The sequence below is a fragment of the Cervus elaphus genome, chromosome 32 (assembly GCF_910594005.1).
Source record: "Cervus elaphus chromosome 32, mCerEla1.1, whole genome shotgun sequence".
NCBI classification, from domain to species: Eukaryota; Metazoa; Chordata; class Mammalia; order Artiodactyla; family Cervidae; genus Cervus; species Cervus elaphus.
Genome location: NC_057846.1, coordinates 33,839,287 through 33,852,324, shown reverse-complemented (window position 1 = coordinate 33,852,324; position 13,038 = coordinate 33,839,287). Strand labels below are relative to the sequence as shown.

Sequence of the window (13,038 nt, the reverse complement as noted above, 5' to 3'; positions counted from 1 at the left end):
AAAGTGTCATGGGGATAGTAAATCTACCACCCCTCTGCTATGATCAAAGGAACACAAATGTGGTTCAAAAACACAACTGAAAAAGAATTTTTTAATTGTAAATTATTTTTAATTGCAGGATAATTGCTTTACAATATTGTGTTAGTTTCTGCCAAACATCAACATGAATCAGCCATAGTTATATGTATGTCCCCTTGCTCTTGAACCTCTGGGGGAAAAAAAATTTTTTTTTTTTTAATTTTTAAAATTTCTTGTCTGCGCCTTGTGGCATGTGGGATCTTAAGTTCCCTGACCAGGGAATCAAACCCTGCATTGGAAGTGTGAAATTTTAACCACTGGATGGCCAGGGAAGTCCCAAAACAATTTTTGTTTTCTTCTATTTGTCATTGCTTTCTTCATCAGCATTAATAGTTATAGCAAGTTTAGTAAGTGAAGAAGTTTATTAAACAACTGAAATTCACCTACATATCAATAGTAGCCAAATGAATAGCCCTTTGTCTGTTCAGTTCCGGAAAAGCAGGGCAGATGTGGCCAACCTACACATACCCATAAGGCCCAGGGTACAAAACATGTACTTAACGTGTGCCAAACACAGAACACAGGGACATTTCCAGCTGCGGGGATCGGAGTATGTTTGTTTACTCAGAGTATGCTGGCATCTGCATGGAATGTCCTTCAAGGACAGGTGTGAATTTACCATATAGATATATAAAAGGTGAGGTGGGGGAAAGCACAGGCAGGAAAAAAGCATTAACCAGTGAACAAAGAGGGGGATAGCAGAGTGCGCTCCGGGAGAAGGGCCAGCCGAAACTGAACGGGGAATGGAGGCTCAAACCACAGAGACAGCAGGTCATCAGCACAGGAATACGGTCTTAATTCAATCAGCAAGCAGTCCAAACATGGACCACAGCCTTGTCCAACTCAATGAAACTAAGCCATGCCGCGTAGGGCCACCCAAGACGGACGGGTCTTGGTGGAGAGCTCTGACAAAACGTGGTCTGCTGGAGAAGGGAATGGCAAGCCACTTCAGTACTCTTGCCTTGAGAGCCCCATGAATCGGCAAGTAGTCACCACTGAATTATCACCACAATTTGTTTCTATTTAGTATGTTTTTTAAAACTTTATTTGAAATTTATTAAGAAACATATATACACATTTTTTATCTTTAAAAAAGTTTTGAAGTAATTTTATTGGGGTATACTTGATTTACAATGTTGGGCTAGTTTCTGCTCTACATCAAAGTGAATCAGTTATATACATACATATATCCACTGCTTTTTAGATCCTTTTCTCATATAGGCCATTACAGAGTACTCAGTAGAGTTTCCTGTGCTATTATTGAGTCTTATTAGTTACCTACTTCATTTTATCACTTCTCATAGGTGTGTGTATATATCAATCCCAACCTCCCTATTTATCCTTCCCACCCCCTTTCCCTCTTGGTAATCATACGTTTGTTTTCTATATCTGTGACTGTTTTATAAATAAGTTCATGTGAGCCATCTTTTAGATTCTATGTAAGTGATATACGATATCTTTCTCTGACTTCACTCAGTATGACAAAGGAACATGCATACAATGGAATATTACTCAGCCACACACACACACAAAGAAATAATGTCTGTTTTGTGTGCCTTTACTCAGTTCCCTGCTCCCCGAGGTTTGAGATATAGCTGACATGCAACATTAGGATGTACCTCACTGCCATCAAATCACATAACTACCATTTCTTTTTCTGTGGTGGGAACACTTAAGATCTACTCTCAGTAACTTTCAAGTACACCTATAATACAGTACCGCGCATTACATTCTCCAGAACTTATTCAATTTCTAACTGAAGTTTGTAACCTTAGACCAACATCTCCCCATTTTCCTCACTCACCAGCTCCAGGTACTAACCATTCCATTCTGTTTTTATGAGTTCAATTTCACTTTCACATTTTCTATTCCTCTTCTCTACTCAAGCTGATATGACATGACTGAGTTCCTCATTAGAAATGAAGTTACTTACTCAAAAAAAACCAATGATTAAATGTAAACCATGTGCAACTATGGAAGATTTTTCCTCAGTGACAAATAGGAGAATATTTTCTAGAATCCTAACACTTTCCATTGACTCTGGCTTGAAGAAGCACAAAGTGACAAGCAGGACCCTTTTGCTGACCCAGCAAAGTATATGGGAAAATGTCATGCCATTTACATGAAGGTGTATAATAAACATGATGATGAAGTAAACAGTTGTGGAATCAAGAATGCCTAACATCTGTTTATTTATATTTTAAACAGCTTTACTGAAATATAATTGACATATAACTAAACATCTTGTTTATAAGTTTTGATATATGTTTACCCTATGAAACCAATATTGTTTTCATAACAATCAAGATAATGAACAAACTCATCACACCCCTGTGATGTTTCCTTGTCTCATGGCTCTGTAATCTTCCATCTTTATCCTTAGGCCATCACTCATCTGTCACTATAGAAGAGTATGCATGTTCTAAAGTTTTATACAAATGGAGCCGTAAAGTATGTGTACATTTTTGTCCAACTTCTTTTTTTTTTTTTTGTGGTTTTTTTTTTTTTTATTATTAGTTGGAGGCTAATTACTTCACAACATTTCAGTGGGTTTTGTCATACATTGATATGAATCAGCCATAGATTTATGCGTATTCCCCATCCCGATCCCCCCTCCCACCTCCCTCTCCACCCGATTCCTCTGGGTCTTCCCAGTGCACCAGGCCCGAGCACTTGTCTCATGCATCCCACCTGGGCTGGGGATCTGTTTCACCATAGATAGTATACATTCTGTTCTTTTGAAACATCCCACCCTCACATTCTCCCACAGAGTTCAAAAGTCTGTTCTGTATTTCTGTGTCTCTTTTTCTGTTTTGCATATAGGGTTATCGTTACCATGTTTCTAAATTCCATATATATGTGTTAGTATGCTGTAATGTTCTTTACCTTTCTGGCTTACTTCATTCTGTATAAGGGGCTCCAGTTTCATCCATCTCATTAGGTCTGGTTCAAATGAATTCTTTTTAACGGCTGAGTAATATTCCATGGTGTATATGTACCACAGCTTCCTTATCCATTCATCTGCTGATGGGCATCTAGGTTGCTTCCATGTCCTGGCTATTATAAACAGTGCTGCGATGAACATTGGGGTGCACGTGTCTCTTTCAGATCTGGTTTCCTCAGTGTGTATTTCCAGTTTTTTAAGAAATCTCCACACTGTTCTCCATAGCGGCTGTACTAGTTTGCATTCCCACCAACAGTGTAAGAGGGTTCCCTTTTCTCCACACCCTCTCCAGCATTTATTGCTTGTAGACTTTTGGATAGCAGCCATCCTGACTGGCGTGTAATGGTACCTCATTGTGGTTTTGATTTGCATTTCTCTAATAATGAGTGATGTTGAGCATCTTTTCATGTGTTTGTTAGCCATCTGTATGTCTTCTTTGGAGAAATGTCTTTCACTTTAAAATAATTATTTTGAGATTCATCCTCGCTGCTGCACGTGTCAAAAGGCTATTTCTGTTTCTGAGCAGTATTCTGTGGTACGAATACATCACTGTTCATTTATCCATTCACTTGTTTTTAAGACATACAAGTTATCTCTAGTTTCTGGTTTTTACAAATAAAATGACTATGAACATTCAGGTATCAGTGGGTACAAGTCTTTGTAAAGCATCCACCTGCAATGCAGGAGACCCTGGTTCAATTCCTAGGTCAGGAAGACCTGCTGGAGAAGGGATGGGATACCCACCTCCAGCATTCTTGGGCTTCCCTTGTGGCTCAGCTGGTAAAGAATCCACCTACAATGCAGGAGACTTGGGTTCTATCCGTGGGTTGGGAAGATTCCCTGGAGAAGGGAAAGGCTACCCACTCCAGTATTCTGGCCTGGAGAATTCCATGGACTGTATAGTTCATGGGGTTGCAAAGAGTTGGACACTGAGTGACTTTCAAACTTTTAAGAAACTACCCTCTTCAATTCCTTGTTCTGTGGCCTAGAACATGATAAATATTGAATGTAGAACAGATGTATATTCTGTTGCTGTTGCGTATAGTGTTTTATAAATTTCAATTAAGGTCAAGTTTGTTGTTCAATATACCTTTGGTCTCTCCCTTCTCTCTCAACTTTGCCAGTGATAAACACTCTTTCCAAAGAAATGGGTTTTTTGGTTTTTTTCTTGGCTATGCAGCATGTGGGATCTTATTTCCCTGACTGGGGATTGAACCTGTGCCTTCTGCAGTGGAAGCACAGAGTCTTAGCCACTGGATTGCCAGGGGAGTACTCTAAAGAACTTACTTTATCAAAGCTGCTGAGACAGACTGACTGACAACTGCCAAAGACATAGTCAAAGGAATCCTGCCACCCTGTGCTCTCCCTGCGACCCACACCCCCTTCCCACATTCCAGAAAGTGAACACCATCTGTTCTACTTGGCCGCCCTGTCGAGGACAACCTGGACAGAGGGAATTCCAGCCTCCACTCATTCATATTTTGTTGAGTGCCCATTGTGACTAGCACTATGCCAGGTGCTGACCAAATTAGAGAGATTTCCATGGAAATAATGATAAGCAGATGCTGTGTTTTAAACACTGGAGCACCGTTTGTCCAGCTGGGAAGCTTAGCCATGTGACAGGTATCAATTAGGACCTGGGAGTTAACTCAGGAAATGAACTACCATTTATAGCACTATTCTAAAGAAAGAGGCTTTAGAAAGTTGTAAGTCAAACAATTTATCCAAAAAAAAATTTAAAAATCCCCCACTGGAAATCTGGGAGTTATCAACAAAATACTACTGCTTGATATAAATTAAGGTTTATCTACACTCACTGAATATATTATTATGCAACCAACAAAAATTATGTTCAAGGAAAAAGTACATTCAGTTTTATTCTATAAAGCAAAAAGCCAACACATGTATGTATATGGATGGGGGTAAAAACACCTTATGGGATATATATGCTTAGTAAGCAATGGCGGGGGGGGGGGGGGGGTTGCACTGTGTGGCAAGTGGGATCTTAGTTCTGGGACCAGGGGTCAAACACGTGCCCTCTACAATAGAAGCACGGAGTCTTAACCTCTTGACCACTGTGGAAGTCCTAATAAGTGATTTTACTGTTTTTTATGAGCATATTTGTATTTTCTATCTTTCTATAATAAGCAAGTTTTATAGTTTATTATTAGGTTGACAATAGCCTAGATTGTTTTTTATTACTTTGCTCTATTTAGAAAACCATACATAATGTCAATATTTGGATCAATAAAAATTGCAAAGCTCATAGCGAAAACTTTGTTATCTAAGTATTTCAGAATTAGAAGATTAACTTAATATTTCAACAGCAAAGGGTTATACATTAAAACGAACAAAAAAGTGACTTCCTATTTGGCTGAAGTTTGCCACTCACTCAAGCCACTTGCTTTTCGTTGTTGTTCACCAAATTAGAAGCAACTAAGATGTCTGACATTTTATTTACACATGAACATAAATTACATTTCCTAGAAGTTAGTGAAGCCCGTTATTTTCTCAGAAACCTGCCTAGATATTGCTCACTGAAAAGCTGATCCCTCCCGTTTGACGGAACAGATAGACTGAGTAGGAGAAATAGATCTTAAATACCTAGGTTATAGAAATATAACAATTAAAGGTCTTTTAAATCCGAATCTTGGAATCGATGTATTCTGAATCCTTTCTAGACCTTCCCAGACTAGGAAACTTCATTAAGTTTAAAAAAAAATTAAAAACTTAAGATAATGAGTCAGGGTGACGAGGAACTCTTGCTGAGTGTCCGATTCATACTTATCTACATTTTAGGGACTTCCCTGGTGGTCCAGTGGTTAAGAATCCCTGCTCCCAATGCAGGGGCCCAGGTTTGATCCCTGCTCAGGCAGCTAGATCCCACCTGCCACAACTAAGACCCAGGGCAGCCAAATAAATAAATAAAAGTAAATATTTACAAAAATAAAAATCAAAAAAAGATTTTAGTTTCTCTACTTTTCTTATCACCACTCGTTTTATCTGAGCCATTAAACAGCAAAGCATTTTGAGGTTCTGCCTTTGCAGTGTGACTATGTAGATCACCAAGGTCAGATATGATACGTGCTTGCAGGGAGCTTAACTGTCACGGCAATAAAAGAAAGCTTAGCTCATCCAGAGTGACCAATTAGAACCCAAACAGTGAGCTGAAAGTCTAAGAGACATGTAAATCCATGATCAAATACTCAATAAAAGTGTCCCCAAACAGATGAATGACGCTATGTGAACTTTGTGGCAGGTCACTCATTTTCCAGGACGGCCCTTAATTTAACAGCATTGTCTATGGACACAGATGTGCCTGGCACTCCGCCTTTGGCACTGCAGATGTTTACTTTATCAGACACACGGGGAAACACATTTCTTAGTCAAGGACACAACATGCCTCATAGAAGTTCGAGACGTGAAGCTGTTGACAACTCTATCCCAAAGGGACGCTAATGGATTCTGCGGATGTACCTCCAACTTCATTTCTCCCCCAACAGGACTGAAAGAAATCATCATTAAGAGCCAGGGCCTTCTTGACTCAGCCATGACCAACCATTCCTGCAGAGCCCACAGTTAGATTCCGGATGGAACATGCTGTGTGCTCTGAAATGGCACTGCCAACTCCCATGGGGAAACAGATGCCACATTTCAGTGACCGACTTCCAATTTAATAAACTCTAATTCAAGAAGTACAGTCATTGTGTGAGTCTTGGGCTTTCTTGGATAGAAAGGCCAAAACAGGCCTCAAAACAGAAAGGCCCTCCCTTTAACAAAGAACACACATTATCTTACAAGATAATTACCTACAGGTAATCCAGACATTGGGCTTCCCAGGTAAAGAACCCACCTGCTAATGCAGGAGACTCGAGTTTGAGCCCTGAGTCGCGAAGAGCCCCTAGAGAAGGAAATAGCAATTCACTCCAGCATTTTTGCTTGGGAAACCCCAAGGACAGAGGAGCCTGGCAGGTTACAGTCCATGGGGTTGCAAAGAGACAATGACATAGCAACTAAACAACAACAACAAAATCTAGACATTAAAATAAAAACCAAAAGACAAACGCGTATTAATTTCAATACACAGTAGAGAACAGTCACGCACACTCTTCAGCAGCCACATCCAATAAACACTGTGTCCGAAGACTATGGCATTTTCCGTGTACGTTTTAATTGTTTATAAAAAAGATTTCTGTCATCATCTCCAGCTGCTCTGAGCTGACCTCTTGAGGTTCCTCTTAGATTCATAGGATTGGGAAAGGCAACTTTTCATTTTGTGATGACTCACGAATAACTGTGTATAATCTCTCAGCTGAAACATTCTAAAACCCACAGGAGTGCTTCAATGATCATCTGCAAACTTTCTCTCCACCTACCCACGTTCTCATACAGACAGACTCCAAAAGCAGCTTTCAAATGTGCTGGATGTTTAAATCATTCTTTTGGAATAACTAATTTTTGAGACATGCCAAGTGGATTCACAAGTAAGATTCTGCAGTGGGCACTTCAGAGTCTGAAAGTGCTGTTTGGGGGTAGTGTGTAACACAGTCCATAGGTACGCGATATAAAAATTTCCCTTGATCTTAGAAATTGACAGAACAACATTGTGTATTCAGGGGAAACAGTAAGTGTTTGCTTGTCAACATTTCTACTGATGACACAGCCAACAAAATGAGGTGGTGACGTTTCCCAGACATTTTATTAGTTAAAACATCAAATGTATACTCATCTGACAAAAATGCAGAAGAGATAACAGCATAAGGGATCAAAATTAGATGAAAAAGAGGAATGAGAAAAAAACAAAGTCAAAAAATGAAAAAGAGAAACAGACTGAAATCAAAACAGACCTAACAAGTCATAAACCACAAAAAATTCAGGACTATGAACCTATTAACAAGGATAGAATATCAATATAGAATCAATATATGGGAAACAGGAAAAAAAAAATCACATTTCTTACAACTGATGATTGAAACATCCTTAAGTCTGTGTAAGTAAGTTCAATAACAAAAGTAAGTACTTCACAAAAAGTTTGAGAAAATGCTCAAATTCTTGCACATTTAAAATGGTGAGTAGGTATCTTTATCTACTGATAGAGAACAATGTTTCTGATTATTAAGTTAAAAAAAGCACCAGAAATTGCTCATAATCCCAGTAATTCTTTTAGTGTTTTTATAAATTAGTACATGCTTTAAGTTTTTAAAGACTGTATACAACATTGAAAGTGAAAGTTAGTTGCTCAGTCTTGTCTGACTCTCTGTGATCCCATGGACTGTAGCCTGCCAGGCTCTTCTGTCCATGGAATTCTCCAGGCAAGAGTACTGGAGTGGGTTGCCACTTCCTCCTCCAGGGGATCTTCCCAACCCAGGGATTAAACCTGGGTCTCCTGCATTGCAGGCAGATTCTTCACTGAGTGGAGAGGGAAGGTGAATGAAGAGAACTTTCATTTTTATATTTATATAATCAAGTATTTAAACATTTTATAAGCATAAACTATTTAGAAAAAAAAAAAGAACAAGCTCAAATGGATTTTAAAAAAAAAACACACATATAAACCTTGAGTCCTGCCCATCCACTTTTGTTATTAGAAATTCTCATCTTCTGCCTGCCCTTGCCCAATAGGTACAAACTTGATCTAGTAGAAATATACATTCATACTAACTTACTTCACTTTGCAAAATCTGACGAGTGAGTGCTTCTTCGTACTTAGTCTAAAACTACAATCTCACCCAAAAAGGGACAATGATGGCTCAAGGTCCTCAGAGCAGGAGGGTCTACCCTAACTAAAGTCAAAGGAGTGTACTTGCTTTGTGATCAACTTACTTCTCACTCGAACAAGAAAAGAGGGATCACTCACTTTTTAACATCTAAGGAAGTGCCTTATCTCTTCTGAGACGATGAAATAAACATAGTTTCAGGGACAGAGAAGTTGAAAAGAGCTCCACTCATGAGTAGCAGTATAAATCCCACAAAGCTGGGTTGCTTATACACATGAGGTTCGGACAGAGGAGCTGTGTGTTCCAAAACCTTCTCAGTTTTACACACTGGTTAAATGATTATATTCTTTTTAAATAAAATCTAAATGAATTGAGTTCTCTGCTTATTCTATAAGCACAAGATGAAAAACCAAATTGCAAGACTGAACCACATGAGGACTGCTCATCCTCTCAGTTCCAAAGAAGGCTTGACTGGCCTGCAAGGATTTCCCCTTTGCATCTTGCCACCACAAAAATGGATGATCACAATCATTAAATGGTCTGCCAGGCATAATTAAATTCTGGTTCCTGCTCAGCAGACTGACCAGCCTTTGGTCAAGCTCCAGTTTCTTCTTTGCATTGGCTTCAAAATGGAACAGGTGGTCAAGTTCTTGTTCCTGACAATGGCCACCTACTGAACCTAAAGACTTGCTCCTTTCCTAGCCCTGGGAGAGTATGCGTTGGTTCATGGGGCCACGTTGCTACAGATACCAAGGACTGACTAACCATAGGATAAATGCTGTTGTTATGGACGCCCACGTTTGTTTTAAATAAAGGACTGTTCTAAAGAAAAAAGCCACATCATTACCCATGATGCACACCTTCCTAGTTTTCAGGGATCCACTTGTATTTGCCTCAAGAGCTATTCACTAAGATGGTTGGATGGCATCACCAACTCGATGGACATGAGTTTGAGCAAGCTCCAGGAGTTGGTGATAGATAGGGAAGCCTGGTGTGCTGCAGTGCATGGGGTCACAAAGAGTAGGACATGACTGAGCGAGTGAACTGATCTGTATAACCAAATTTATACCTTTGTTTGGGGTCCATGGAAACCAGGGTCATTTTGCCAAGGTGATAAAAAAAGTTTCCATTAAGTATCAGGGATGGAGAAGAAAATGGCAACCCACTCCAGTATTCTTGCCTGGAGAATTCCATGGACAGAGGAGCCTGGTGGGCTACAGTCCATGGGGTCGCAGAGCGTCAGACAGGACTAAGCGACTAAGCCACTAAGTATCAAGGGAAAGGAGGAAGACTCAGGGAAACACATGGAAGAGAAACGTGTTTCATAAACATGTATAGGGCTCAGAACAAGGACAGGGAGCTGGGATCCCAAGTTAGCACTTCGTACACCATGCTTCTGCTTCCATGATGAAGAACTTTTCCCAGTCCAACCCAATGTCACTTTATAATCAGATCATCTCCATCTCTAACCTTGATAGGACTTCTTAAAAGCAAAGTCTTATCTAGGCCCTCTCTCGCATCTTTTTTTTGTTTTTTAATGTGGACCGTTTTTTAAAAGTCTGTATCGAATCTGCTATAATATTGCTTCTGTTTTCTGTTTTGGTTTTCTGGCCAGGAGGCATGTGGGAATCTTAGATCCCCAACCAGGGATCAAACTGGCACTCACTGCATTAAGGCAAAGTCTTAACCACTGGACCAACAGGGAAGTCCTGTATTTTTAAAAGGATAAGACAAATCAAGACTTTCAAGGGTTTGAAACTGCCCAAGCATATAGGTAGATGTGTCTGGATATGCAAGCACTTTGCCTCATTGCTAAGAAATTCATGGAGTGCTGTCACACTAGGAGGGGTGGGTAACAGAGGCAAATCAGGAATTTAGGATCTGAACTAGCCTAGATAGGAAACTAGATATGTGTGTGTATGCATGTGAGAACTTAACCTCATTATTAAGAAATTCACCGACTGCTGTCAAATACAATAATATGGTTGTCAAGTCCTTAGAGGTCAACAGGAAGTTCCTTATAAAAGCAGGAAGCTTTACCCTTTAAACACCCCACCCTGGCTTCTCTAAGTTCCTTTAGTTAATTTCTGATGGTTTATCCTGTTTTAATACTAGTTAGCCCATGGAATCCCACTCTTCGTTCAATTACACTGCACTGCTTATGTTGTTAAAACATGAAGATTTTTAAATGGATACATTAATACAGTGTGTTATAAACACAAGTGTGCATTAATAATGCTCTAAAATGTAGTGGGGTGTGTGTATGCTCAGTCACGTCCAACTCTTTGCGACCCGATGAACTGTAGCCCGCCAGGCCCCTCTTTCCATGGGATTTCCCAGGCAAGAATACTAGGGTAGGTTGCCATTTCCTTCTCCAGGGGATCTGCCCAACCCAGGGATCAAACCCACACTCTTGTGTCTCCTGCTTGGCATGCAGATTCTTTACCACTGAGCCATCAGGGAAGCTCAAAGTTCATTTACACTTAAGAGTTTTTTAGTCCTATAGAGTACCCCAAAATTGTATGTCAAAAACATCCCTTGGGCTACCCCTAATAGAGACTTTTCCATGGCCTAACGAAATGAAATATTAGCAGAAAATATGAAGATATATAATCAAAATTCTAAAACCTCTCTTGCAGCATAGTTTTGGTGATTGTGATTATTATTTTACAAAGCAGTTGTTTAAATTTTTTTTTAAAGTCATTTTACCTCTCCCACACTACACAGGAAAACTACCTCAGATAGCAGAGTTCTTTATGGTCACTTAAAAGTAACCAGGAAAAATTCACAGGAGCAGATTACGATACTAAAACTACCCAGGGTCTAATGCATTTATTGCTTTTGATATCAGTAACAGACAAACTCCATCTGAGGAACCTGATCTGATCCCACAGTCAACTTCAGGTCACAATGCACCATTGTTGTTTAGTCATTCAGCCGCGTCCACTCTTTGTGACCCCATGGACTTCAGCACGCCAGGCTTCCCTGTCCTTCACCATCTCCTGGAATTTGCTCAAGCTCATGTCTGTTGAGTCAGTGATGCCATTTTGCAATTTTGTGATTTTCACACTTTCTGTAGTTGTCAGAACCACAATGCACCATAGTTCTAAAACCCACAGAAAGTGTGAGGATTATAAAAATAAAAAGCTGAAAGCTGTGGAGAAAAGGTTTGCTTCCCAATGTTTAGTCACGGGAAACCACCCAATATACACCTTTAAATTCTTTGCCTCCAGGTCAGTACACCTTCAAAATCAAAGTTCTTCCTCACATGACAGTGGTGAGCATCCCAGTATGTAGCAATAGATGCTAGTATTCTACAGAATGAACTAAATGAGTATTAAATCACAGCATCAGGAGGGAGACATTACAGAGCAAAATAAACCATACGTATCCAGATATGGATGATTATGAAGAAGTCAAGTCAATATAAATTTTCAACATGCCCTCAACAGGTTAAGGTCTCCGAGCAGTGAAGTTTCACTTTCACTTCCAAAGGTTAAGGTCTCTGGGCAGTAAAGCACACACAGTAAAAACAACACACAAATAGAAAGAAGAAAAAAAAAAAGGATTCATGAGGAGCCAGGCTGCTGTCATTGAAGCCCCACTTCTCCACCGAGCTATACACCTCGGACCAGTCACTTAACTTCTCCAGTCACAAGTTTCCTCACCTGCAAAACTCAGACAGTTCTAGTAATCCCACAAGTGGCAATTTAAAATTACGTCCCATCTCTGATACCCCTCCCACTTGTAACGTAGAACTTAATTCCTTTGCCCTTCAGCATGGGCTTCACATCGCAACTCACCCCTAATGAAGAGAATGTGGCCAAAGTGACTTCTAACAACCAGGTCAAAAAAGGCATTGTGGCTTCCTTAGGAGAGGACTCCCGAATCATTCACTCTGAGTGAAGATATGTAAGAAGCTCTGTGTGGAGGACTACATGGTGATGGACCAAAAGCCACGCCAGCAAATCATTCTAGAAGCAGACTTTCCAGCTCCAGCCAAGTATTCAGATGACTGCAGCCCTAGGGAAAACTGTCTTGAGAAGTTTATCAATTTCATTTATCTTTCAAAGAACCAGTTTTCAGTTTCATTGTCCGTTCTACTGTTTTCCTCATCTCCACTTCATTATTTCTGCTCTGACCTTTATGATTTCTTGCCTTCTACTAACTTTGGGTTTTATTTTTCTTTCTCTAGTTGCTTCAGGTGTAAGGTTAGTTGCGAGAGGGCTCAAGCCAATAAAATTAGAAAAGAGAGAAGTTACAAGAGACCCCACAGAAATACAAAGGATAAGAGACTAC

General features: G+C 39.9%; 1 protein-coding gene across 3 annotated transcripts in view; it reads right to left on the bottom strand.

Annotated features, from left to right (window-relative positions):
* RBPMS (RNA binding protein, mRNA processing factor) overlaps positions 1–13,038 on the bottom strand; it is a 196,983-nt gene that overhangs the window by 116,560 nt on the left and 67,385 nt on the right. The gene's annotated exons all lie outside the window — the stretch shown is intronic.